This window comes from Microtus oregoni, unplaced genomic scaffold (genome assembly GCF_018167655.1).
Source record: "Microtus oregoni isolate MIOR12 unplaced genomic scaffold, Mior012 000002F_ref0000024, whole genome shotgun sequence".
Taxonomy (NCBI): domain Eukaryota; kingdom Metazoa; phylum Chordata; class Mammalia; order Rodentia; family Cricetidae; genus Microtus; species Microtus oregoni.
This window is the reverse complement of record NW_024543061.1, coordinates 24,612,479-24,638,545: the sequence shown is the minus strand read 5'-3', so window position 1 is coordinate 24,638,545 and position 26,067 is coordinate 24,612,479. Positions and strand designations below refer to the sequence as shown.

General features: G+C 47.0%; 1 pseudogene; it reads right to left on the bottom strand.

Annotated features, from left to right (window-relative positions):
• Nucleotides 1–23,028: 23,028 nt before the first annotated feature.
• On the bottom strand, nucleotides 23,029–25,843 carry LOC121438544 (annotated as a pseudogene).
• Nucleotides 25,844–26,067: the final 224 nt, after the last annotated feature.

The window sequence follows — 26,067 nt, the reverse complement described above, 5'->3', positions numbered from 1 at the left end:
TGGATCCAGCCCATTCCTTAGCTTTCCAACCTCATGGCAGAGGTACTGCTGGAGCCATTTTTATTGCCACAACTCTGTGGCGTTTCAAGGTCCCTACCACCCCTGACTGCTGTGTAAAAATGGTGTTTAACTTAATCCAGGTCAGTTTGCTGAAAATTTGGAAGTTAGACCCCTCGCCTTTTAAGGGTTCTGTAGAGATCTGAAGTATCCTGTGAACTAGAGGTCAATGGCTGAACTTCCTTGGAAGTTTTAAAACGCTTAGTACCCCATGCAAAGCAGTGACTGACTTTTTAAAAAGGTCACTGAGTCCTCGTCCCTGGATTAGGAATCTGTAAGGAGCTTGGTCAGCGTGAGTGCTGTGCCTAGTAGATGACTTGGTCATTCATAAAATCTAGCGACCCATCTTCAAACACCTGTAAGAAATGGAGTGCTGCATTGTGAAGTATTTCTTTAACATGTAAAGGTGTGTTGTATTTGTTTATGTTGCAGAATATTTCTTTAACTATGTAAAACTGTGTTGCTTTTGTTTATGCTGCATTTGTTTAATTATGTAAAATGTGTTGTTGTTTTACCTTGCCTGCCTAAGGCACCTGATTGATCTAATAAAAAGCTGGACCCCCAATAACTAGGCAGAGGAGGGATAGGCAGGCTTGGCAGACAGAGAAATAAATAGGTAGGAGGAGGAATCTAGGCTCAAAAGGGAGAGAGAATGAGGGAGAAAAAGAGGGAGACACCCGGGGCCAGTCAGCCAGACGTGGAGTGGGACTTACAGAATAAACGAAATGCAAAAATCCCTGAGGCAAAATATAGATGAAGAGAAACAGTTTAAATTAAGTTGTAAGAGCTAGTGGGACAAGCCTAAGGCCAGGCACTCATAATTAATAACAAGTCTCTGTGTCTTTATTTGGGAGTTGGTTGGCAGCCCAAAGAAAAATGCAACTATAGAGCTGTGCTTTGAGGCTTGGCCTTCAGACCTTCTCCCCATTCCCAAGTCCTCTCTCCCTGTACCGCTCCTCCCTGCCTGTCCTGTGCTCTGAGAAACACTTCTAATGTCTTACCCACAGCTTTGTCAGCTTCCATCTAGCCCTAGCGTCTGCCTTCTGCTTTCCTTGAGGCTTCTCCAGCTCCTGTCCATTCAGTCAGATTGATTCAACCCCCATAAAACTCCCAGAGATCTTCTTATCCTCAATATTTTTGAAATCACTTCTGATAGTGCCATCATTTGTCAGTAGCTAGATTCTAACTTCCTGCAGGTGGGACCTTGAGTCTTTCTCATTTTGTGTCCCCTGTGGGCGGAGACACGCCTCTGAGAATGGACGGAGCGACTGCTGGATGGAAAGGGAGGCTGTGCCAGCCTTAACCCATCACCCACAGATGCAGGTGTCACACTGCTGTGGCTCTGTCCCTTTGACCGATCAGGTCTAGCAGACCCAAATGCTGATGTGGCACATCTGTTTACTGTGCTCTTAATATGATAACACACAGCTTCTCTGTGGAACTCACAAAAGGATCCACTCTCTTGGCATCCTAGTTAGGTTTTACAAGCTAGACGCTTTAGTAATACCTTCTTAGGGGACAAAATTGAATTTTCTTGTGGAGGAGCTTGGCATATACACTGACTTCAAAAAGACTAAATCTACAAGTAAGAATCTACTCAAATCATCCCACTCCATAACCGTCTGAAAGCCAGACTGTTGGATAATCTTATGACATAACAGGAAGACCTGAAGGTAAGAGAATTTCAGTTTCATGGGATTATGTTCAATACTTTGGTAGACCCTTATATGAAATTTTCAGATATAGTCAGGGAGCAGTGGTGTGTTGGGGAAATATCCACGGATGGGAAGTGCTCCTGTGTTGGGTAGGAATACAGCTGGCAGCTACACACTAATTAATTTGTAGCTGTCTGCTGGGCTGTTTTGTAAGATAGTTGATGGTCAGCAGGACTGAACAGCTCTGCATCATACCTCTCCAAACCCCCAGTGAAAGGAGTTTACTTGATATTTTGTGTTGTTTAAAATGTCACTTAATTCATATGCTCATCAGAAAAAAAAAACGGAGGCTTTATTTTCAGTTCAAATTCAATGGGGACTGCCAATCAGCAGGTACAGTGCTTCCTTCAGCCTTTCCTGGAATATAGAGTATACATGTTGGCAAAGCTACTAAATAGAGCTGTAGGTGACAGGTTACTGGGTACAGACAATGAAGGTGCTTCAAGATTCCAGGCCTGAGAGATCCGTGGTCCATAAGGTGCGTTCCAGGCAGCGTGAAGACCTGACCTCTGGGCCCAGAACCCAAGTATCAACGATGATGATGGTAGTGCTGGTGATAAAGCAGGAGGGTGGCACATACTTGTCGTCCCAGCACAGGGAGGGAAGAGACAGCCTGGTTGCTGGCGCCTGCTGGCCAGCAAAGCTCACCCAATCAGTGAGTTTCAACACCAATAAAAGACTCTCTCCCAGAAGAATATAAAATAGGCCACAACTGAAGATGGACACTTGAAGCTGGTAGTTATGCTCCACACTCACATACACACACACACACATACACACACACACACACACACACACACATACACACACACACAGCACACCAAAGAGCAGTAGGGTATTGGGGGTCTTAGGCTTAGCTATTCCCAAAGACAGCTATATGCTAATTCAATAAGGGTGTGGTGTCTGTGCTCCATGACTCTCAGGGTAGGCAGGGGAGCACAGAAGTCTAAATATTTTCTTTCTCTGCACAAGAACCAAGAATAGGAGTTGGCCCAGAATATTGCCTTCTGGCATGAGTTGAAAAAGTTTAAACAATTGTCTATTGATATCATTGAGGTGGACTCTGGTCTAACTAGGTTAGTGGTGACTGTTGCAGAAAAATCCCAGTGAGGAAGTGACCTCCAACACACCAGAGTCATCCACAAAGACTGAAGCCTAGTAAATAGAAACCCTACCCACCAAGCCACTACAGGTGTGTGACCTAGAAGATGCCTATGAAGATGAGACTCATGCTGGGGCACATACCATTAGGAAAGATGTGGTCCCAGTGCGTCAGCATCAGTCACTCAGGGTAAAGAACTATTATTCTAAAATATTTGGCCTCCAGCATACGAACATCATCCACTCAGGCTGGAAATGTGCTATGCTCACAAGGCCAGGTAAGTCACCTCTGGTTCCCGAGTTGGAAAGGACTTGTGTAGAGTGGTCCTCATTTCATCTTCGAGGCAGGGAAATCCACTAATGGAGGCATAGGAGAAGGTATTGAGTTCCAGTTCAGAGGGGAGAGAAAATCATGAAAAGGATGACTGTACCTGTGTCCAAAGCCTTCTTGCTACGACCTTGGTGGGCGAGTCCAACAGGTGCTCATATTTGGAGTCTCAGCACCGCAGCTTTTCCAGGCTGCAAGTGCTCATTGATCACCCTGCAGTCCGAGGTTCTCAAGAGGTCTTCCTATGCCTACACTTCCATAGAGGGGACTCTGTGTAGTTCTCCCCTTGAGACAAGTCTCTGCATGGTCCACAGGATGACAGCAACATTCTTTGACACCTAAACTCAGTTCTTCAGGGCTGATGTAGAGCGATCGGCCCACATGGCTGACCGTTAACTTCTACAACAGACATCTCCAAGGTGGGGACTCTGGAACACTGGTAGCCTGGCTTGGTCTACCTCTGAAAGGTGGAGGCCAGAGACCAGAGGACTCAAGGAAACTTAAGTCCACAACAAGTCCAGGAGACCCGGAGTTCTGATGTCTAAGGACAGAGGAATACATGCCAGTCCCAGGAGAGACCCAGAGGAAATTTTTCAACCTGTTTGTCCTGTGTGGTTCTCAGCTGGCTTCATGGTACCCACCCATGTTGAGAGTGGGTTCAGCTGGGTCAGAAAACAATGCCACAGTACTCGGTGAAGGGAAAATGGAAAGCCACTTGTTTGGGAATCAGCATCCTACATAGTGGCATAGATCCATGGAAGAATACATAATTAACTTTCACTCACTTTCTGCAAAGGAACTTTGCAATCAGCATCATGAGCCCTAGGTATCCTCTGCCTGCCAAGAGATGATATCTTCCACTTGCTACAAAGGATTGTGGTTAGCCAGATTCTGTGTCTCTGATAAAACACAGCCTGGCATGAAATACTAAGGGGACATTTAGGACATGAAGTAGGAGGGATTATGTCAGAGAATAAAAGGATCTTCTTAAAGGAGAGGCAGTAACAAGAGATGTTACTAGGGACACAATAGGTCATGTAGTATTTCACATATGTGGAATCTAAGGTTAAATATATACACACATATACATATAAATATATGCATACACATATGCTTGCTATGAACACATAATGTGAAGATTTGGGAAATGGGATCTAATGGTGTGCAAAGGACGAGAGGGGAACTGTGGAGGAATGAGCATGAATTACAGTAAGCAGGGTTCATTCAGTATATGAAAGTGAGGGCTGAGAAGCAAGGACCCAGGCTGGAGATGTAGGACCTCAGAAGAGTGGAGCCTGTTACAACAGGCCATGACAAGGACTTGGCTTCTTATTCCTTTTTCTCTATATTTGGGTTGTCTCCCCACGGCATTTCAAAGTGAATTTTAAAGAATTCACTATATTTAGGGTTTTTTTGCATAAAAAATGCATCAGAGGGAAATGAGGGTAGATAAATGGACAACACACGGCGTAGGACTCTGTCTGTCTCAACAGGTCAGGCCAGTTCTGCACCAGGGTGTGGAAGGAGAGATGCTGCCAGACCCTAAGGACACCCGGGACATAAAACGCAGGACTTACTAAAGTCCGGGGACGGGGAGAGGGCAGTCTGTCCATCCTGAGGTTTAGGTATTGCTCATTTGTGGAGATAAAACAAAGAATTTGATGAATTCTGGGGTGGAGAGAGGCAGGTCTGGCCATGCTTGGCTCGGCTATTCCTTACTTGTTGATAAAATCTGGTAAGGGGAGCAGACGGTGGCGAGAACTAAAGGGTTCACCAGCACTTGCGAACAAAATCGAACATTCACCCAATGAAAAGGACAGGGAAACTCCCTCAAAAGACACCTCCGCCTCCAAGAAGTCCCGGAAGTGACGGAACATCTCCAGCTGTGACAGAGGGAAGGGTGGCTGCAGCTCGGACTAAATCCCTCCCTCACACCGTGTGCAGCTAAATAGCAACCTGAGGACTGCGGGTCCCTGTTAATCCCGCAGCACAGAACTCGACCGCCAGAGCGTCGACCTCCGGATGACCAGAAGATACCCCTAGTTCCACAGCAAGGAACTCCCTGTCCTGTCATCGCTAGTGTGCAGGTGTATGGCTCACTGTGATGACGTGAGTGGAGGTTGAGGAAGAGCTTGATTTGTCAGCCTGGCTTTGGTCCCAACAGCGCCCTCTGTAGCCCAAGTCAAGCAGTGCAGGTATGTTTGGTAGCGCTCCCTCCTGCAGTACAGGAACAAAGGTGCACTCCTCCCACCCTGCCACAGATGCCTGTGTGTTCTTTACAATATAGTCAAATGTAGACATTTGTTCATACTATTTATTTTCACACATGTATGTAATCATTTTGTGCAAATTATAAACACTACATTTTCCCCAAATTGTGCATATATACATAATATTGCATACATATCTTATACACACATATATACATGTTATATACACATTAACATCCATATTAGTTTTAAAAGCATAAGAGTATTTCATTATATTGATTATAAGTCAACGTATCATAGTTCATTTAACCTGTCCAATAGTTATAGATATCTGCCTGTTTGCAAGGTGGGCTTTTTTGTTTGTTTGTATGGTTTTGATCTTCTGTGACAGAAAATGCTGTGATGTGAGCATCCTTCTAAGTGTATACAGGGAAGAAAGAAGCACATGCTAGTGTTTATAACCATCCCATCAATTATCAAAAACTGGGTCAGCCCACCTATCCACTGGTATCACACAGCAGGTGCCATGACAGCTGTGCACAGCACGGCTCTATGTTCTAGCAAACACCAGAGAGACCAGAGAAAAGAGGAACTCGAATGCAAGATTCCCACAGCTCCTGGGCCTGCTACGGAATCTCTGGTTCACCTCCAAGTGGAACCAAAGGACAGGGCATCTGACGTCAGAGCAGTGGAGTGAGTCCCAGAGCAGAATGGGGAAAAGTATGCTCGCCACTAGCAATAAGTTATAGACTAGTCTGTAGTTTCTGAAAGTGCCTCCCATCCACTCACGGTGATATTCACAGCAACTTAGATCTGTGCAAGCTTAATGAAAGGCCAGAATTGTTTTAATAAACGACTGGCAGTGAATTCATTCAGTGAATGACTGGGAAGATGACTGCTGGCTAAAACTTCTGGCTGATGGTCAGAACACTGGGATGCTGGAGCACATGTCATCACACCAAGCATTTTAAATCGAAACAGAGCCCAGGGCTTTGTACACACTAGGCAAGCACACCACCAGCTGAACCACACACCCAGGCCCCTCTCTCCTTTTTGTCCAAGCTATGGGGAAGGGCCTTGCTCCACTGAGTGTCTCTTGCATTAGACACCCTCCCTTGTCACAGCACAAAAATGCACAGGGCCAAGTGACCGTGAGGCAATAAACCTTGCTTGTTCTAAGTTCTCTCAGTGTTTTCATGGCAGAGCTGACTGTCAGACCACACTGAGCTGGGTCTTACTATCCCACCCACCCTGACCCGGGCAGCTGTGCATTCTCCTGGTCTCCATGAGAACACAGGAAATAGAGATGACTCTGACACACAGAGACACTACATAAAGGAGGGTGTGTTCTCACATGCTTTAATCCTAGCACCCAAAAGCCAGGAGCAAGTGAAGACCTGTATGAGTTCAAACCCAGCCTGGGCTACGTGGAATCTTTGTGGGTTTTAGCCGCAGGCATCTGAAGTGTGGTGCTGAGCTAAAAACAAAAACAAAGTTTGGAATTATCACAGCGCTTCAGGCCCTGTACTGTGCTGCCAGCTCTCCACACACAAGCACACTAGGAGTCCTACTTCATGCTTAGCACGAGAAACCTAACTAGAGCAGACGGATGAGGGTCTACGCATGCAGTACTCATCTTCATGGGCCCTTCCGTGAGTACGCAAAGAACGTGAAGCCAAGACTCAGCCATGGAACAATTGCTCCAGTTAGGCAGAAAAACAGAACTGATAAGAAACAGATGTGAGGATGGCCTGATCTGGCCCAGCCAAAGTAAGGCAGGGCTCAAGGAGAAGAAACAAGAGACCTGCAGACTGGAGGCTTGGACCCTGGACAGCACATCTACGGAACTTCTCTCTCCTCAACTGAGCTCCCAAAGGAGCTCCCCCACCCTTTCTCCTCCCTTTATGTTCAGAGGTTGTTTTTTTTTGCATACATATGGATGTGCACCATGTGATTGTTATTCAAAGGGCCTAGAAGGGGGCACTGGATCCTTTGGGACTTGTGGATGTGCTAATGGTGGCTGGCATAGGAACCCAGGTGGCATGGAGGAGCTGTCTGTGCTTTAACTGCTGAGCTACTCCTTGGGCCACTAAAAGAGCTTTCCAACATGGCCTCTGGGCCATAAAAGTCACCGTTGGTTTGAAAATCAGATTGAATGACAAGCTTTCAGAATGACTGTTTTTACTCAGCGTGGAGGTCCCCTCCTTCCCAGCAAGGACATTATCTGTCCATATAACATATACTGCTGTTATCTATATGAATGTGACTATCACAGGTCAATGACAAATGACTTAATCAATGACCATTTGTAAACATGTGATACTCTCCCTAAGAGTCTTGGAAACAGGAACTGTCATGTCTGGGTTATGTGCTTTCAGTTGCCCAGATGGCAGCCATGTAGGCCTACTCTAGCCTTCCTGCAGAGTGTCCACTCTGTCCCTTTTATACACGCTTCTGAGATTCCTATTGGCTTTCACCTGCTCCATCACATCATTCTGCCTCTCAGCCAACAGCACCTGATAGTCTTGGGGTTCCCCTGGAGCTGACTAACAAAATTTGCCTCGGTGTTCAGTATCTCTGATCCTGGACACACATGATTTATTTATTTATTTATTTTCGAGCCAGGGTTTCTCTGTGGTTTTGGAGCCTGTCCTGGAACTAGCTCTTGTAGACCAGGCTGGTCTCGAACTCACAGAGATCTGCCTGCCTCTGCCTCCCGAGTGCTGGGATTAAAGGCATGCACCACCACCACCCGGCCACACATGATTTTTGATTCTGAACCCAAGAAACCATATTCCACCCCATTATCCAAATTCTAGAACGGAATTCATATCCCATCCTGATGATGTAAGGAAGGGAAAGAAACTTTACATTAATTTATTAGGCAACCCCTACACTTGGAAGAGTCAAAACAATGTGGGATTAAAGGGAAAGCTCTGAACCACAGTCTGGGGCCCAACTGTGGTCTTGGCTCTGACATTTCTTGGGGCTGTCACAGGGGAAAGAGCGTTTCCTCTTTCACTAAACGTGTCTTCACCTTCCTTGGTGAGATTACATGCTGGAAGGCTTCGGGGCTCTCTAAGGTACTGAGTCTTTAGGAGCATGGAAACCACATCTGCCACTGTTCAATCAGAAGCTGAGCCTGGCTGGCTTTTACCAGATATGAGACCCTTCCTGCTGCATGGCTGCACGTGTGTCTTCCCTGACACTGTGGGGGCAGAGGAAAGTGTCCTTTCCCTGACAGAGCGGGACTGTTGGCCACAGTCAAGGGCACAGGAGCAGCTGCGCTCCCTCTGACGCTGCACACTGGGACAAAGACAGGTCCCTTCCTGGTAGAGGAGCTCACCTGTTTTTTAGTGAACAGTTTACAGATAGCTTCACAACCCTGGAGACTAACTTAAAGAGGTTAGTCAAAGCCCGGCGACACACCTGGCGACACACACATCTCAGGCTTTCAGAGCCAGAGGCAGGAGAATCAAGGAGTTTCAGGAAATAAAGCAACATTACCAGTGTTTGGCATCTTCCATGTAATTAAAAAGAACTAAAGAGGGAGGAGCAGCTGGCAGCAAGGAGGCTGATGCTCTGGGAGAAGCAGTTTGGGCTGTTCACAGAAGGCACAGGCCTCCTGGACCTGGAAACTACAGAGAAATTACAAATATGAGGGAAGAAAACATTAGAATACAAGGAATAGAGAACATGGAGCATTGACGTGTTACCATGGTGATGGGGACTGAATGCTGAAGGAAAAACGTGGAGGGAGTGGGAGGAAGGAAGGGAATGGGAATTTGGATTGGTATGTATGATGAAAAAAGACAGCTTTCTTTAAAAAATAAAAATAAAAAATAAATTAGGAAAAAAAGACTCAGGGTGGGAATTTCACAGTGCAGGGCAAATGAGGATTTAGTGAACACGTAGGTTAATAGACCAGGAAGTAAACTGAGCTGGGACAGGGTGTGACTGGGAGGACAGGCTTATCAGGAAAGACACCTTTAGTGTTTGCTTTTTCTCTGACTCCTTGAACACTGGTGAAGCTTAGCAATGACAACAAAGAGCTTCCATAAATACATTACAGAGACGTGGAGCTGTCTTAATGTCAAAGGAACCAAGCAATTACATCCTGAGTTGGTGCTTACTTACTTAGCTGAGTGTCTGGGCTCACGGGTGAAACTCCAGCTCCCAGGTGGCTGGAGCAGGAGGATTGGTGCTGGTTCATGGCAGTTCTAGGATGGAATGTATTTTCTGGCTCCATTAGGGACAGAGTGGGCCTATACATTCGGCTTCGCTAGATGTGTGATGGCTGGACACCTAGTGCTGAGCCTCAGGGAGGAAATCTCTGTATTCCCACCTATCTCCCTCCCCAAGTAGACACACAGCCTGAGAGGAGGCTAGAAAACTACTGGCTGCAGAAAAGCTCCCACCAAGGTCCGTAATTAGAAGGAAAACAATAGCAATGTTGGTTAAAGCCCTCCTCATGACAGCAGGGACCACTCATGCTTGGGGTGACTTGGGAACACCAGTGTTAATTATTCAAGACAAAAGTTTCAAACCTTAAGTAATGAAGTAGACCAAGTGTGGAGGCCAAAAAATGGAGGCCTACTCTGTCTGATGATCCGAGAGTTTGCACGTACCAACTCAGGATGTAATTGCTTGGCTCTTTTGACGTTAAGATAGCTCCATGTCATCCTGACAGGTAGTCAGAATACGCAAGTATACTTCTGCTCCTTCTTTTGTAACATGAGGTCACCTGGAGAAGGATGGTCTTCAGGATGCGTGATCTAGAGCACCTTAGCTACCTAGACTACAGAATGCTAAGGATTTGGTGTCTTAAAAGTGATAAAGCGATTGACTGTGTGAGTTATCCTTTGTATCATGTTAATAAAGTCTTTTGTTACCTTCTCTCTCTGCCCCCCCCCCCCAGTTTACACTGGGTATAAAAACTGTGGGAAAAATAAATGCAGGCAGATTTAGGGGTTTCGGTTATCACTGGAATACCCTCCTGGTATTATTCTATGTTTTCTGTCTTATTTTTATGCGTCTTCATATTCTTTACTTACATTTCTAAAATTCCCATGCCCCTACCCTGATAAGAAGTGTTTTTATTGAGGCTGGTCTTCAATACTCAAGCTCTACAACACCTCATGGATTCTGTAGGACAGCTCAGAAAACAGGGGGCTCTGTTCCCCTGACAGAGACAACTTTACAAAAACATTGAAGATGGAGAGTTGTTATTCCAAAAAGAATGAGGTCCCATGTCAGTTAAGGTGAAAAATGTTTGAACGCCAACAGCTCAAAACACATTAGACATGGTTCAGAAGAACTTAGATACAAGCGCAAAGGAGCGTGCTGAGACCTCTAATTGGTACCAATTTATGGCTTATCATCCTTTTAACTGCCATAGCTAGACCTATTATTTTACTCCTCCTTGGGGTTGTAATCAGCCCCCACATTTTATTTTTTATTTTATTAAAGTTTCTGTTTATTCTTTCTTTCTTCACATCAGGCATCTCGGTCCCTTCCATTTCCTGTCCCTTCAATCAGCCCTCTGCCATTGCAACCACCACAACCACCCCCAAAATAAAATAAAACTTAAGAGAAAAAAAAGGAAAAGTTTTATCATGGCAGCTGCAGTGTGACACAGTGAGTCACTCAGTAAACACTTTGTCTATGTATCTTTACTTGCAAGTGTTCATTGCAAAAAGTCATTGGTCTGGTTCGAGTCCTCTGGTTTCTGCTACACTATCGATACTGGCCCCTCACTGGGACTCCTCTTGGATATCCTGTTGTTGTCCTGTGTTGTGGGGATCCTCGGCTTTGGGTCTGCAGGACGGGCCACTTCATGTGCTCCAGCAGATCACAGATGGGGTGGATGTTAGGTTGGGTCTACTCAGAACCCCAGTTCTGGGCCTGGGTATTTGCAGGGTTGGTCAGTCTGCCATCTCTCCCTTGTCCTCACCACCAACATTGCCCCAGCTAGTTCATCCCTTGCATCAATGAGTAAGGTAGCCCCCAAATTTTAAATTCATTTCTAATTTACATTAGAAACAAATTAGTTCCATTAAAATATTAGTTCTATATGCTCAGTACCAGTCTGTACCTAGGCACCAATTAATAATTTAAATCATATGATCTAGAGGCAATGGAGACCACGACAGCTAGAGAAACTTCATTCTCTGCTAGGTATCTATCTTGGCTCCTACTAGACACTTGTTTCTCACTCCTGTCTTTGGAAGAAAGGTTCCAAGTAGCCCTGACACCAGAACCTCACCCAGAAATGTAGAGGCATGAATGTCTGCTTCTTGAGATATGACTGCTTTTTTTGCCTTCTGTGATCTGCTTGTACAGATATTCAAGGACTTTTTTGAGGTTGCTTTGACTGTACCGGCGTTTCATTTCTATTTTAATAAATAAAGTTTGCCCAAGGATAGGAAAAGTAAAACAGCCACACTGGTCAGCCTTATAGACCAGGCAGCAATGGCACACACCTTTAATCCCAGTAGCCACACTAGAACCCTGGCGGTAGAGGTACAAGCCTTTAATCCCAGTCCTAGAGAGGAATATAAAATGGGAGGAGACAGCTCTCAGACCAGTCTCATTCTGAGATTCCTGGAGGCTGGATCACCATTTCAGATAGAGGTAGAGGTCAGAGCCAGTGGTTGACTGTCTTTTCTGACCTTCAGTTGAACCCCAATGTCTGTCTCAGGGTTTTTATTAATCATATCTAATCTTGACAGAACAGAACAGCTCTAGAATTGCTTGGGCAGATACTCCAGGTCTTCTTGCAGCTTTCTCAATTAAGAATCCCTAGGTAAGGATTGGACAGACCAGAGGGGTTAAGGATGTCACAAGGAAATCCACAGAATCAACTAACCTGGGCTCATAGGAGTCCACAGAGTCTGAACCAACAACCAGGGAGCCTGCGTGGGTCTGACCTAGGCCCTCTACATATATGTGACAATTATATAGCTTGGTCTGCTTGTGGGACTCCTAACAGTGGGAGCAGGGCTGTACCGCTTGGCTGGCTTTGGGGAACCTGTTCCACATACTGGATTGCCTTGCCCAGCCTCAATACAAGGGGAAGAGCTTAGGCCTACCTCAACTTGATAGGTCATGTTGTGTTGATATCCATAGGAGGTCTGCCACTTTCTGAGCACAAACGCAGGAAAGTGGACAAAGGAGAGGAGAGTGTCTTGAAATATTTGCTTACACCGTGTGAAGGTCTGTCACTGTGATCAGTAGCTGGATGGGAGAGAATAGGCAGGACTTCCAGGCAAAGAGAAGTGAGAGGGAAGAACCTAGGTGCGGGGCTTTCAGCAGCAGACTCGGAGCATGGTGGACACACCGTACTGAGGAAAGGCAAAAGTCACATGGCAGAATGGAGATTAATAGAAGCAGGTTAATTTGTGTTACAAGAGCAAGTTGGAGACAAGCCTAAGCTAAAGGTCAAGCTTGCATATTAAGTCTCTGTGTTGTTAATTGGGGGTTGGTGATCCAAAGAGATTCTGACAAGAAAGTTTACTACAGGAGGGAGGAGAAATCGTTAGGATGTAAAATAAATAAATAAATATAATAAGAATCCTCTCCTCACCCATATCATACAGCATCCTCTAGTTTGGCTTTGAGATGTTTGTCCTGCTAGCAACTTCAATAAATTTCACTATTTATAATCTGATTTGGGCCTGTAGTCTTTTCCCAAGGGTTTCGAACTCCATAACATCACCTTCTACCATGGAATAACCAGCAGGCTGTGCTCTGCACTCACTGGGGTAGCGAGCATTTAGGAGCACAGAATAGAAGGAAACCAGGGGCTCCCAGAGCACCTCAGCAGAAGCAGAGTAAGCACTGTGTGTAGACAGGCGCCCTCAGAGCATCTTGGGATACTTCACTGCAGTGGCAGCCCCCACTCAGTTCTCCTCAGCAGCATTTCCAGGTTAGTGCTGTTCCGCAGTGGCGCTGGGTGTGAGGGGAATTGGCTGCCACATCTGTCCCCCCTCCACGAGCAGGGTTGTCTTGGCTGGCATGGATGGAGAGGCACCTGTGCCCTACTCAGGGCTCAGTGTGCGACCCTCCTGGACCTGGGGTTTACGATTAGAACTGGACCTTCAGGAGAGAGAAATGGGGCTGTGTTTGATGTCTAGGGAACAGGAGCGACTGTGTTCCCTGCTGTGAGCCTCCAGACAGACTCTAAAGTGGTGTCAGTGCCAGGACTGTGTTCAGGTGTGTTATCTCAGCACTTGGGGGCTGAGGTAGCTGGGTCACTGTCTTCTTATTCCTATCATTGGGAAAAGACACCATGACCACGTCCATTCTTATAAAGGAAAGCGTTTAATTGGTCTTGCTTACAGAGGTTTGGTCCATTTCGTCATGGAGGGAAGCATGGCAGCATGCAAGCAAACGTGGTGCTGGAGAGTTTTACATCTGGATCAGCAGGGAATACAAGTGAGCCATTAGGCCTGACTTGAGTTTCTGAAACCTCAAAACCCACTCCCTAGTTACACACCCCCTCCAACAAGGACATACCTATTCAACAGGACCACGCTTCCTGACAATGCCACTCCCTATGGGCCTGTGGGACCGTTTTCAAACCATCACTGTTGCCACTAGTTCCTGGCTAGTCTCTGCTGCATCATGAGTTCCTAGCAAGCCTGGCCTAGGAAATAAAACCCTATCATGTTTTAAAGGATTTTCTTCCTGGTGTAAATATTTATTATAAAATCATGTTTAAAGAAAGCATTGATTTAATCCTCTTTTCCAATGAAAATTGTTTTAAAGTGTGTCATTGTGCCATGAAGTCTGTGGCTGCTATCCTGCCTCGGCCACTGAATTGCAGGATGGCAAGCCTGTATCCCAGTGCCTACTGTGGGCATTACTTCAGCAACGCATTGCTGACAATCTTCCAGGCACACAAAGGAACTTGCTGTCATAACCCCTCGTTTATTTGGTGATGGGAAAGATAGCGACATTAAATCCTGGAGCTCAGGCCCCCAGCGCCATCCAGGTACTACGGAATGTTTGACCTCTGGAGATCAATGAGGAAAGTCTCACTATCCTTGAAAAGAAGGGTACTTTGCACGCAATCATATGTGGCAAATTTAAAAGTCCCGGTGCCCTTTTCTGTGTTTATAACAGTTAACGTCACACCTTTTGCCCAAGTGGTAACCTCTCATGTTCTCCCACATGGAGTGGGGTCAGAGCAGACAGGTCAACCCTGTGGCCAGTTTGCCTTCACAGTGCATCACACGTTTGCAATTCAACACCTGACTCCTGAGCAATGTCCAAGACAGGCGTGTGCAGAGCTGGGGACATGGGCTCGTAAGTGGCTCTCAGAAGAGTGCTTCCTTCTCCTGCCTCTCGGCCCTAGCCCTAGACATCCTTAGACAACAGGGACTGAGTTTGCCTTCGCTGTCCCTCAGGTGTGCCTGCATACATCAGCACGATAGATACTGAGTTAGGAGCACTGCCCGCCATCACAATGCCTTCTGCTTTTTAGCAGGGACTGCACTGTGGAAGTTATGAGCTGTGCTCCCTCCAAGCTTAGGTGCTCCCTCATTACCTCAGTGACATCGGGAGAAGCCTGTGTGGTGACTGCTGGGTTTATGGTTAAGCAAAGCCCTCTGATGTGTGCACAGCCACTAATAGCTGCTTCCAGTCTTCCGGGGCTAATCTCAATAAATAGGCTGTTTGTAAGGTCTGCTCCTTAAGTTAAATGCTCCCCACGAGCTCCTTCATGTTACGTTTTCCAGGGACACAGACACCCCGAGTCCCTACTTTACTACCATTTGGGTATGCCAGGCTTGGGAATTTTCCATTCTTGGGCAGCAATATGTCAGTCTCCTGCCACAAGAGAGAGTGTAAATTTTAAGTGCTCCTAGCCAGAATGTGGAAACAAACAGTAAACTTTCCTGTTCTATATCAAACTGGGGGAAACACTCTAGAAATGGAAGCAACCATTTAGGAACAAGGACATGAGTAAGAAGCCTTCATGCAATGTTACAAGATTTTAACAAGAGAACCTGAGTTCTCCTGTCCCGTGACTGGTCCCTCACTCGACCTGCCCTCTTTTTCATGCTTCTCACTTTTGCGGACAGTATGGAACTTGACAACGCCATCTTATTAATCAGGTTTCTGGCAGCTCACACAAGTGCTTGTCCTTGTGTGGGGGTAGCAAAGTTGGTGTTGTCATGACTCAGGAATTTCCAAGTAGGCGAGGTTCTCGAGCCTGCGCTCACTTGGCCCAGCTGTTAGACACAAGCTGGCAGGTAAGCAGAGTGTCTCCAAATCGGTGAGCGTTTCGACTGCCTCTTCTCCAATCAATCAGTCAGCCATAGTTTATTGCTGGTATGTGACAGAGCCCAGATTCCTGTTCTCTTCATTCTATAGCTTACTGAGTGATACAGCGAAGAGCTTAGCTTTCCCTGTAGCTACAGAGTCACCAGAGGTCTGTGGACCACCTAAGGAGATGTGTATGGCTCTCCGTAGCTCAGGCCCTGGGGAAGGGTTTCCTGGGCATGACGATTGTCACAGGCTGTGTGTGCTGAGTAGGCGCGTCACCTTCCTGTCCCACAGGTTCAGGAATGAGCTCAGGCTCCACACTCTGCATTTCCCAGGCTGTGCAGTTCCTATATCAGGGGTCATCTAGAATATGGGTTCTTTTTGTTTTCCATTTTTCGTATTCTGTAAGGTGAAGACATTCCCTCAAGATCATAATAAAACTCCCTCAGCTCCTTCCCACTCCAAAGACAAGTCAGTCTTAGCAGGAACTCAGGTGTCCTCCCAGACATCATTTTGTCACACGGGGTTTCTGAGCACACCCTCCTCTCGAGCAGTTTGTGACACAGTCGTGAGTCTTTCCTGGTTCTTGGACTGATGTGTTGAGGCAGGTTAGCAGCATCCCTGGGTCCAGCATCCACTAGGGTCTCCAGGACACACCCCCTCCTACCTCTGTCATCATCACTTGATCTCTAAGGTGAGGCTGTGTCCTGATGACAAACAAACACCATGTTGCTCTGCGTGAGCAAAGATCCATATTGCTATTGGGAGTGGAAGAAAGAGACCGCTGTTTTGATTTCCTGATTTGAAGGTGAGCAGTATGGCCTGTTTCTTCAAGGTTCTAGGGATCACTATTCTGTGCTCAGTCTCCCGGGTGCTGGGATGACAAGCGCCATGTCAGCTTAGCTATACTTCCTGATGGCTGCTGTTTGCCGAATGTGCCGGTTAACTGAGGAGTGCGAACCTTTCTGCAGGAATGAGGACTGAAGGGAGTTGGGGTTTTAGGGTGTGTCTCCTCTCACTCCAGGTGTCTCTGAAACCCTGTGTGCAGAGACCACACTTCCTCAGGGCCTCACATAGACATTTGGAAACTTTCTGTACATCTTAGTCACTCTGCTCTATTCCTTTAGATGCTTTGTGGAGAACAGAATAAGGACAGTAAATATGAAATCACTGTTGGCACTGGGACAATGACGGTGGCCTTACGTATCTCAGTGGCCACCCTAAAATCTCCAGAGCAGCACAGAGCTGCGCAGACAGAAGCCTCGGGTCCTGAGCACGGGGCAGAAGGAGGAGCTGGCGTCGCCTCTGCAGAGGAGTACAGACAGGCAGCATGGCAGGGCAGGGGTTTCGATACACGAGAGACACGGCTGCCTCTCCCGATTTGTCTTCTTTCTGTCACTTCTGACATCAGAACTGTTCACATTCTCCATTTCAGTGCTGTATTTCAGACTGAAAAATCATTTTCCCAAAGCCAAGAGCCTGAAATGTGACCTAAAGTGATACACCAAGGAGTATGAACAGCATCTGACAGCAAGGTCAACGTGGAGATCACAGAAACAGAGGACTGTGTGCTGGCTACTCAGCCTGTGCTGGGCTGCACCAATGGAGTCTGTGGTTTTAACAGATTAGTTCATTTGGGGAGCATAAAGGCCAGTGACTCAAAATTGTCAACCTCCAACAGTGTCTGGATTCTCACATTCAGCTTCTGGGCCCAAGAGGGTAACTTGAGGACAGACGTCTGTGAACTTTCTGCCACATTCACAGCAAGACACCTGACCACAGTGAACTTCCTCACTAGAACAGAAGGTGTTTCAGACCTCAGGTGTGGAAAGTTTAGATCCTGTGCTTCTCCCTAAAGCCTTTTAGACTCATCTTGCCAGTGGTATGCAGCGGGTCTTGTTGGGCATCATTAGTTTTGTGTCATGGAGATGAGCCGAGGGCTCTGCGGTGCTCCGGGGTTGGGCAGGAATGTCCACTGGAGTCACACACACCGCTGTGTGTCTGCTGGGCTGTTCTGTGTGCTGGTGCTGATAGTCAGCAGAGGGCTGAGCCGCTCTGATCCAAACAGTTCTCCAGCACTGAATGGTGTTTATTGGTGGTATTTTGTGTTTTTTTACCTGTCTCTGAATTCAAGTGATCTTTAGGAGCAAAATCAGAGGCTTTACTTCCAATTGGAATTCGCCTGAGACCCCAAGACAGCCGGTGCAACTGTGGAGCTGGTTCAGCTGTGCAGCCTTGCTCGGGATGCAGTGTACACAAGTACTAAGTGGAACTGTGGATGACAGATTACAGGAGACAACCAATGAAGGGACACCGAGGTTAAAGAACAGAACTGTAGATGACAGGTTACGGGGGACAGACAATGCACCAAGATTACAGCAAAGACCTAAATGAAGGCTGGAGAGTCTCAGTCCATAAAGTGCTCGCCAGGCAAGCACGAGGACCTGAGCCTAGTCCAATAACCCAGCATTCGTAATAATAATAAAAAGTAATGCGGGGCTATGAGAGCTTGCAACCCAGCACTAAGAAGGCAGCTACAGTTTGACCCCAGGGCTCACTGGCCGGCCAGCCAGGCCAACTGTGCAAGTTTACAGACCAATTATAGACCCTTTCTCTGAAAAAGTAAGATAGACCACTCTGGAAGAGTTCACAGAAGATTTATGTCTAACATCTGCAGTCCTGAATATGTAAGCATGCAAGACAACAGACACACATAGACACACAGACAGACACACACACACACACACACACCAAGTCCTGAGAGGACTGATATTTATCTATTACTGAAGACAGCTAGCAACTGTGTGTGTGTGGGGGGGGGTGAGTATTTGGGGGGGTGGGTGAGTGGGTGTCTGTGTTCACTGTCTCACTGTCTCCAGGGGTATCGAGGCAAGCATGGACTCTGTGCTAGCATGTCAGACCTAAAGAGAACTACACTTTGGACATCTCCATGTTGACAAGGCCTTTTCTGAGACATGAATTATTGGCCTAGATCTATTTCTCTTTAATAGAAGAGAAAAGATAAGGAAGTGGTACATAATTTTGCCTTCTGCCAAAAAAAAAAAACACCTTATAGAAACCATCTAAATACTTACCAAGGGGGTCTCTGGTCCAACTGGGCTAGTGGATGGTGGTGAAGAAAGTAAGAGTGGGGTGGTGGACCCCGGTGCATCATGGTCATCTCCAACGTATGAGGCCTTTGCTGTAGGAATCACACCTTCCAAGCCCACACTGGTATGGCCTAGAGGAAGCCTCTGATGAGTTAGTCCCCAGCACATCAGCGTCACCCACTTGGTCTTGAAGAAATATGGCCTTAACAAGGCCTGGTAAGTCACCACATGTTCCAGACTTGGAAAAGACTTGTGTAGAAGTGGTCACCATTGCATCTGGGTCAGCCACACAGGAGGGAGACTGGAGCTCCTGGTAGAGTAAGGCAGTGCTGGTGGACAGATGTCTGAAGTCTGGAGCCCTGAGCACCACAAAGAATGCTGTGCCCCCTGTCCATGTCCTCAGCCTCTTGCTTACAGGGACCCACTTACTCTGCCATGGTAACAGACCCTCTTGTGATGATTACTACGTGTGTCCTGCTGCCCTGATTGTCTTCTAAAAATGTTCATTGACATAGGTTAATCCAGGACATCATATTTCTTCAAACATGTTGCAAGTTAGACCCTCCCCCTTTAGGGGTCTCTGTAGAGATTTGAAGAATCACAAGTTAGTATCTACTGAAATCATCTCCCTTCACAAGGAATATATTGTTCTGCACTGTTTATCTTGGAAAGCTGGACTCTCAGAAAGTCTTGTCCCATAGACTCTCATAGGAAATGCTCAAGAACAGCCAGGGAGACGAGGACTCACTCCATGGATGAAGCATGGGCCGTGACTGTGCTAGGGCCTGGGACAGAACCCCCAGAAAGCACATGACCCCTGGGTAGGGCTAACCACCTCCACGTGCAGTGAGAGTTCTCTTCAGGTGAGGGGATGTGGGGACAGGAGAAGCCCTGACTTCTGACAGCACAGCTACCTGAGCAGACACAGCAGCACAGAAGAGACTGCTTGACCAAAAGCCCAGGAAAGGAGAGCATTCCCGGCGGTCTGCTCACCTCTGCAGGTGTGCTGAAGTACCTGTGTGTCCTTGCTCACACATGAACATGCATTTTCAAAATACCCACAGATCCTTAACACACAGAGATCATACAAAACACACACATGTCTCAGAAAAAAGAAAGCTGTCAATGTCAAGTACCTCAGCGAATTTGTTTTCTCCGACTTCTTAGCCTGAGTAGGCCTGACTTGAGATCCTGCTGCCGTGTAGATATCAATAGGCCTGGCTATTTGGAGCTTTTAAAGGAGTGGCTGATCCTTGTCTTACTTTGCATGAGTCAAAACCTCACTTTGAATGATGAAGATCTTTACACTGCAATGCTCTGTCTCAACCGGTGAGTCAGTCAGCCTCCCCCAGCTGTGGGCCTGTGCATTCGGGAATCTACACACTTGCAAAATATAATGAAGGAGCAGGAGTAAGCTGATTATTCTTCTGGAATAATCAGGAAAGGTGTGGCTGGTCCCAGCTAGATTGAAGACCCTGTCACTGTGGCTTTGATAGGCTTAGTGCACCATCTCCACACATAGTTGGAGACTTGGGCTTCAGTTTTTCCAGGTTACATGAACACACTGATCATTCTGGGGTCTCAAGGGAATCCCACATCAATGCAGCATTGCCCTCAGCATTTGGGGATTTATATAATACCCCAGCAAAACACAAGAAAGCCAAGGTTGTGAAGCACTCAGATGAGGGAGAAAGATGAGAGTCATCCACAAGGGAGCCAGGGGGAGCTCCATGTGTGTGCTAGGAGAGCACGGGACTGGGAGCCCCAGGGAAATGTGAAGACTTGTCTTCTCTTAGCAGGTGAAAGAGGAGGAAATCGCAGCACATGTGACTGCCCAGGGGCAGAACAGAAGGCCTGAGTATCGTCACGTGGGGAGTGAGGAAAGGCTGTTTTTATACAGGAGGAAATGGAGTTGGGCCGTGGAAGCAAATGTGACCTTCTCGAGGGCAAGCCTCCTCTTCTCCACATCTTAGAAGGACTGGCTGAGTCTTTCCCTCAGCAGAGTCAAGCCATTCCATCTCTTTTGTCTCTGAGCACACAGGACTGCTTGTGTCTCAACATTGAGGACTTTAGAAACATTTCTAAACTTTATGTAATTAAAAGTAATTCTTCACAGTTCCAGTTCCTTTTGAGGTTGGGGTGAAAGTCAACTGTCATACGACAGATGCAGACATGCTCTCGAGACCATGGGCCTAAAAGCTGTATATATGAAGAATCGAAATGAGCCAAGAGAGTTCATTTTGACGGCTGCATTTTTCCTTCACGGAGCAGCACTTGACTTTGTGTGCACCCAGAGAGCTCTCCTCCATCATATTTTCAAGTGTTTGCACACGCTGTGCACACTTACGATGATCTTCAAGGAAATGCAGTTCCTTCCCTAGAGAGTACTTCTGAATAATTTCTTGTTTCGAGGCCTGAAACTCACAGAGCAGTTGCTTTCCTTGGGATGTGACAGAAGCAGCTGCAATCAGGTGGCTATTTCTCCATTTTAAGAGATCACAGATGCCTGAACTCAGATCTCGGGAAGTGCTGATGGGTGAGGCAGGCTCCTGTGCCTTCATCCTTTTCTGTTCAACTCTATAAATCCTTCTGGTTGGCAGGTGTTTCTGGGGACACAAACAGGAGATCACACAGAAAGTGAGCCCCTGTTCACATGAGGCAGCATGTACTATGTTCTTCAGGAGGTAAAGACAGGACACTATGGGGCTCAGAGGAAGAGGGGTCACACCTGGGGTGATTTGGTGACTTGTAAAGAGGGACCAATGCATCAGTGAGCAGTCCTGTTGGCTGGGATTTGTGGTTGGCATCAGAAAAGGATGCAGATATCTGTAAACATGACCCATCAGAGCCAAGGCCTCCATTGTCAGTGTGGGCAGGAAGAACAGTGGGGCTTCTGAGGAAACGGAGCCCTCTTCAGGTTATTTTGGGCAGAACAATGATATGACCAAAGCAGACTCCAGAGGTCAGAAGGAATGAGTTACAAAACTGGTTGAGGTGGGGAGGTCGGGTAAGGTTTGAAGCTGCTAACTTCCAATGGTAGTGAGAGGGTGATGGCTGTGTGTGTGGGATGTGGGATTCAGAGATGCTGGGAATGAGGACCTGAGGGTGACGAGTCTGTGACAGGGCAGGCTTGGAGCTGGGCTCCAGGGGACGGCAGTGATCCTTCCAAAGCATCAGTAGTGTGTCTAGAGAAGGACTAACTTTGGAAAGGTTCACCCCTAGCATGTGGAATGTCACATCTGTGGGGCCATTGCTGGCAGCTGGAAAGAGAGGAAGCCAGATGAAGGCAGGTGTGGGACAGGGGGGCTTCTGCACGGAGTTGACCCAGGAAAACTGGAAAGTGGGGAGAGCTGACTACAAGAGAAGCAATTCCCTGGCAGCTGAGGAGGAGCTCTTGAGGGATGAAAGAACAATGAGGCTGCAGGGGAACTGGTTATGGGGTTCATAGAGGCCACACAGTAAGGACAATGGGAAAAGGAATTCAGGGTGGGACCAGAGCCAGGCTCTAGCAGGAAGAGGATTTAGATCTCCTGCTGGAGGTGGAGCTCATTGAGGATGCTGGTTTAATGAATTTTAGGCCATGGTGGGCAGAGGCTGCCACGTTTAAAGAAGGCAGGAATCTGGGAGTACTGCACACTCCTGCAACATTTGAGGATTGCACCAACCTCTTCTAGACAGGAAGACTTTGTCTCAAAAAAGTAAAAACAGTTAATTTGATGGTTATTCCTGTGGCATAGTCTATGACAACTAGCATATTGAGGCATGGATCTAGGGGAGAGGAGAGTGAAGAAGGAGCCCTTAGTAGAACTGGGTTAACAGAACTGACATACATGAGACTGTAAGATGGTTTGATCATGGTTTCGAGACCTTTGGGTTTTTTTTCTTTTTGTTTTTTTCTTTGACTTTAGTTATCCAAATGCTTGATATTTTACAATATAGCTTACTTGTGAGTGTACACAGACTAACAGTGTAGTTTAATGAATTGCTGAGCAAGCATCTCTCTGCTGAGAAGGAAACAGGAGCCTGCCAGGAGCCTGGTCCCCATTTCCCACTTCCCTCCTCTGAGACTGATCCTCATCTTGCTCCCACCATCCCCTCCTTCCTCTCTTTCTTTAGCGTTCACCTCCTAAGTGTGCCTCCCTCTATGCTGTACTTCAGCACCGCTTGGGCTCACCATGAAATGCAGACTTAGGTCTGGAACTCTTTTTTCTTTGGCTGGAGGGTACAGGACCCATTTATTAGTTTTTCAAAATGCTGTCATAGACCTGGTAGATGTACTGAGAGACTTCAGGAGCTCTGCACTTCAGCGACAGCGTATAATTGGGGTTTCCTGGCTGGATCCGTAGCTCGGCCAAAATCCAAATGCCATTAGTGAGCTTCAGGGACTGGTACAGCATGTCTTGCCCTTCCACATTCCTCTTGGCAATAGTGTAAACATTGTTGTTTTGCAGCTTGCTGGAAACTGTGTCAGCATTTAAATGACATTCCTTAATCTGAAACTGAAGTTCATTTTCATTGGGAATATCCTTCCATGTTGCAAGGAAGACCTGGCGTTCCATTTTGCCATCTTCTACAAAAAGCACATTGAGTGGGATGAGGCAGCTGAAGTAGAAGACATCAATATTGTTTTTAACAGCCACCTGCAAGTTATTTAGAGGTTCCATCTTCATGACTGGGCCCAAGGTGTTGAGAGGCAGAGAGACATCAATGCTCTGGTTTGGCATCAGTGGAGTATGGATGGCCAAGGGTGTGCTCGGGATGACACCAAAACTATTCTTGTTGAACTGGATGGCAAAGTCCGTCATGTGCTGCAGAGCTTTGTTGGTAAAGTTCATTTCCATATAGATGTGGCCTTGGCGATGAGTGAATGTGCCCGAGATCTCCAAGCCTTTAGCCTTTACTGCAGGTAGCCAGACTGCTTTAGGAGCCACGTATCCACCAGGCGCCATGCCTATCCCCGTAGAAAGTTCAAACAGGTCATTCAAACCGCTGCTGACCACAGCAGGAGTGGGAGAAGGAGCGAAGGTTGCAGGCACCGATGATGGGATGAAGGACTGTCCTACCAGGCTATCCAGTCCTCCTCCTAAAAGGTCCACAGCTCCCATCTGCATGGAGGACACTTGTGGCATATTCACTGGGGGACCCAAGTCAAGATTTAAAAGATCCCCCAGAAGGTCACCTTGAGAGGGGATAACCTGAGGCTGTTCCAGGTTGGTTGCAGTGGTGGTGCCAACAGGGCTATCCCCTGCATCAGTGCTCCCGTGATGAATGGGCAAGTGCTTGCGATGAATCCCATGACTCCCTTCCACAAAAGCATTTGGAGGCTTGGGGTACACAGAGGCCAAAGAACCAATGTGGCAGATGAGCTCATCCAGGAGGGTAGGCTCGATGAGGTCTGTCTCCTCAGAGATCAGTGGCTTCTCAGACAGCACTACTTCTTTGGCTGTCACAGGGTCAGTTGAAAGAAGGCGCCAATAAATATAACCCCGATCTCGAAGGTCAGGATTATTAGAATCCTGTGTGGCCAAGCTCAAGACCTGTTGGACCAGTTCCTGTGTTTCTGATGGCTTCTTGAGAAACAGCTTCACTATGGCAGTAAGCAGCGTGAGCTGCACCTGGGTACTTTCATCATGAAAACCCTCCAGGAAGCTCTCTAGTAATTCATCAGCATTATCGATTCTTTCAGCATATTCTCCTACAATCCAAATTATAGCTGCTCGAGCATCGGGCTCATCCAGGGAGTCCAAGTTCTCACAGAGAGTGGCAATGATACTTTCATAGTTGTTGGGGGTATTTGCGGAAGATGTCCCTGATGACAACAATTGCCTCTTGGACCACATAATTTACTTTGGTCTGGATTAGGTCAAGCAATGTGCTTACACAGCGTTCTGCTGATTGCTCCACTTTGATGGCACACCGTCCAGTGGCTCTCACAGCTTTGCGAACAAAGTCCACATCGACCTCAGTGGCATATTCCTTCAGCTCTGCCAGAACCTGCGCAATGTTAGCCTGGGATGCAAGACGAATCATGATGTCCAACTTCTCTAGTTTAACATAGATGGGATCATTGTACTTCACAAAGAAGACTTTAATTTCCTGTTTCAAGATTTCAGGCCTTTTCTGGACAATTAGATTGATGTTCCTCAGGGCAACATACTGTACTTCTGGCTCCCCCGACAGCAGAGTGACAAGCGGAGGTGCTAACTTCTTGAGCAGCATATTATAGTAGTCGGAGTCCTTGGGTCGGAGCTCTAGGAACTTCATCAGGACTTTCACCGCTGAAAGCACCACCGCAGAGTTGGCATGGGAGAGTCGAGGAGTCACTCACTCACAGATGCTCTGGGCTTCCCGGTCATCTTTAGGGTTGTAATTAGACAGGCAGTCCAAGATGAAAATCTGGCCCCATTCAGTGCACTCATTTAGGGCTGTGAGCAGCTTATTGATATTCTGAGGGTTCAGATCAAGTAAGTTGCTGTTTGGGTGAGATTCACTGATCTCAGACAATGCCGCCACAGCGTTAGCCACCACCATTGGATTTGAATCTGCTATGAGATCCCGCAGAGAATCCAGAAATCCCTGGTCTTCCACCATCTGGACATTGATATCATGGAGTTTTGCCACACAGACTGCTGCTGTTTTCCGAACATAGGGGTCTTCATCTTTCAAGCACTTGCGGAGGGGTTCACAGAGATATTCTGTAATCTTGTCCACCTGGATACACCCCATGGTTCTAACTGCCAATGCTCGAATCAAAGGATTAGGATCTTCACAATCCTTCACAAAGCTGTTGACAGCCATGATGGCCATGTCTGGCTGACTCTTGGCATAGTTCATTAGATAGAGGTACACCAGCTTCTTCAGTTCCAGGTTGTCAGTCTGCATACAGTTCACCACATCTGGGAAGAGAGAGCTAACATCTTTCCCCACGGTCATAGCAGCAATCACCTTCTTCACAGCCTCCTCCTTCTTTTCTTTCTTTTCATTGTTGAGTTCAGCTTTTAATTCAAAGATTTCTCCCTTCTTATTGGTTGTGAAGTACTTGGAGTCAGTCATGATTCTGGATCTTTAAGAGTGTACAGGAGGCAAGGGCGGGGTGGAGGAGGCAGCCGGAGAGCACAGCCCGGGTGGTGGTTTTCAGGTCTGGAACTCTTACACCTGGACCCTCAACTTTACCTCTTCGAGGTTCAGCCCACTCTGGCATGCAGGTGTCCTATGTGACCTGGTGGGCCAGTGGGGGAGGGGAGCTAAGACAACGTGACAGTAGGGACAGTACCACA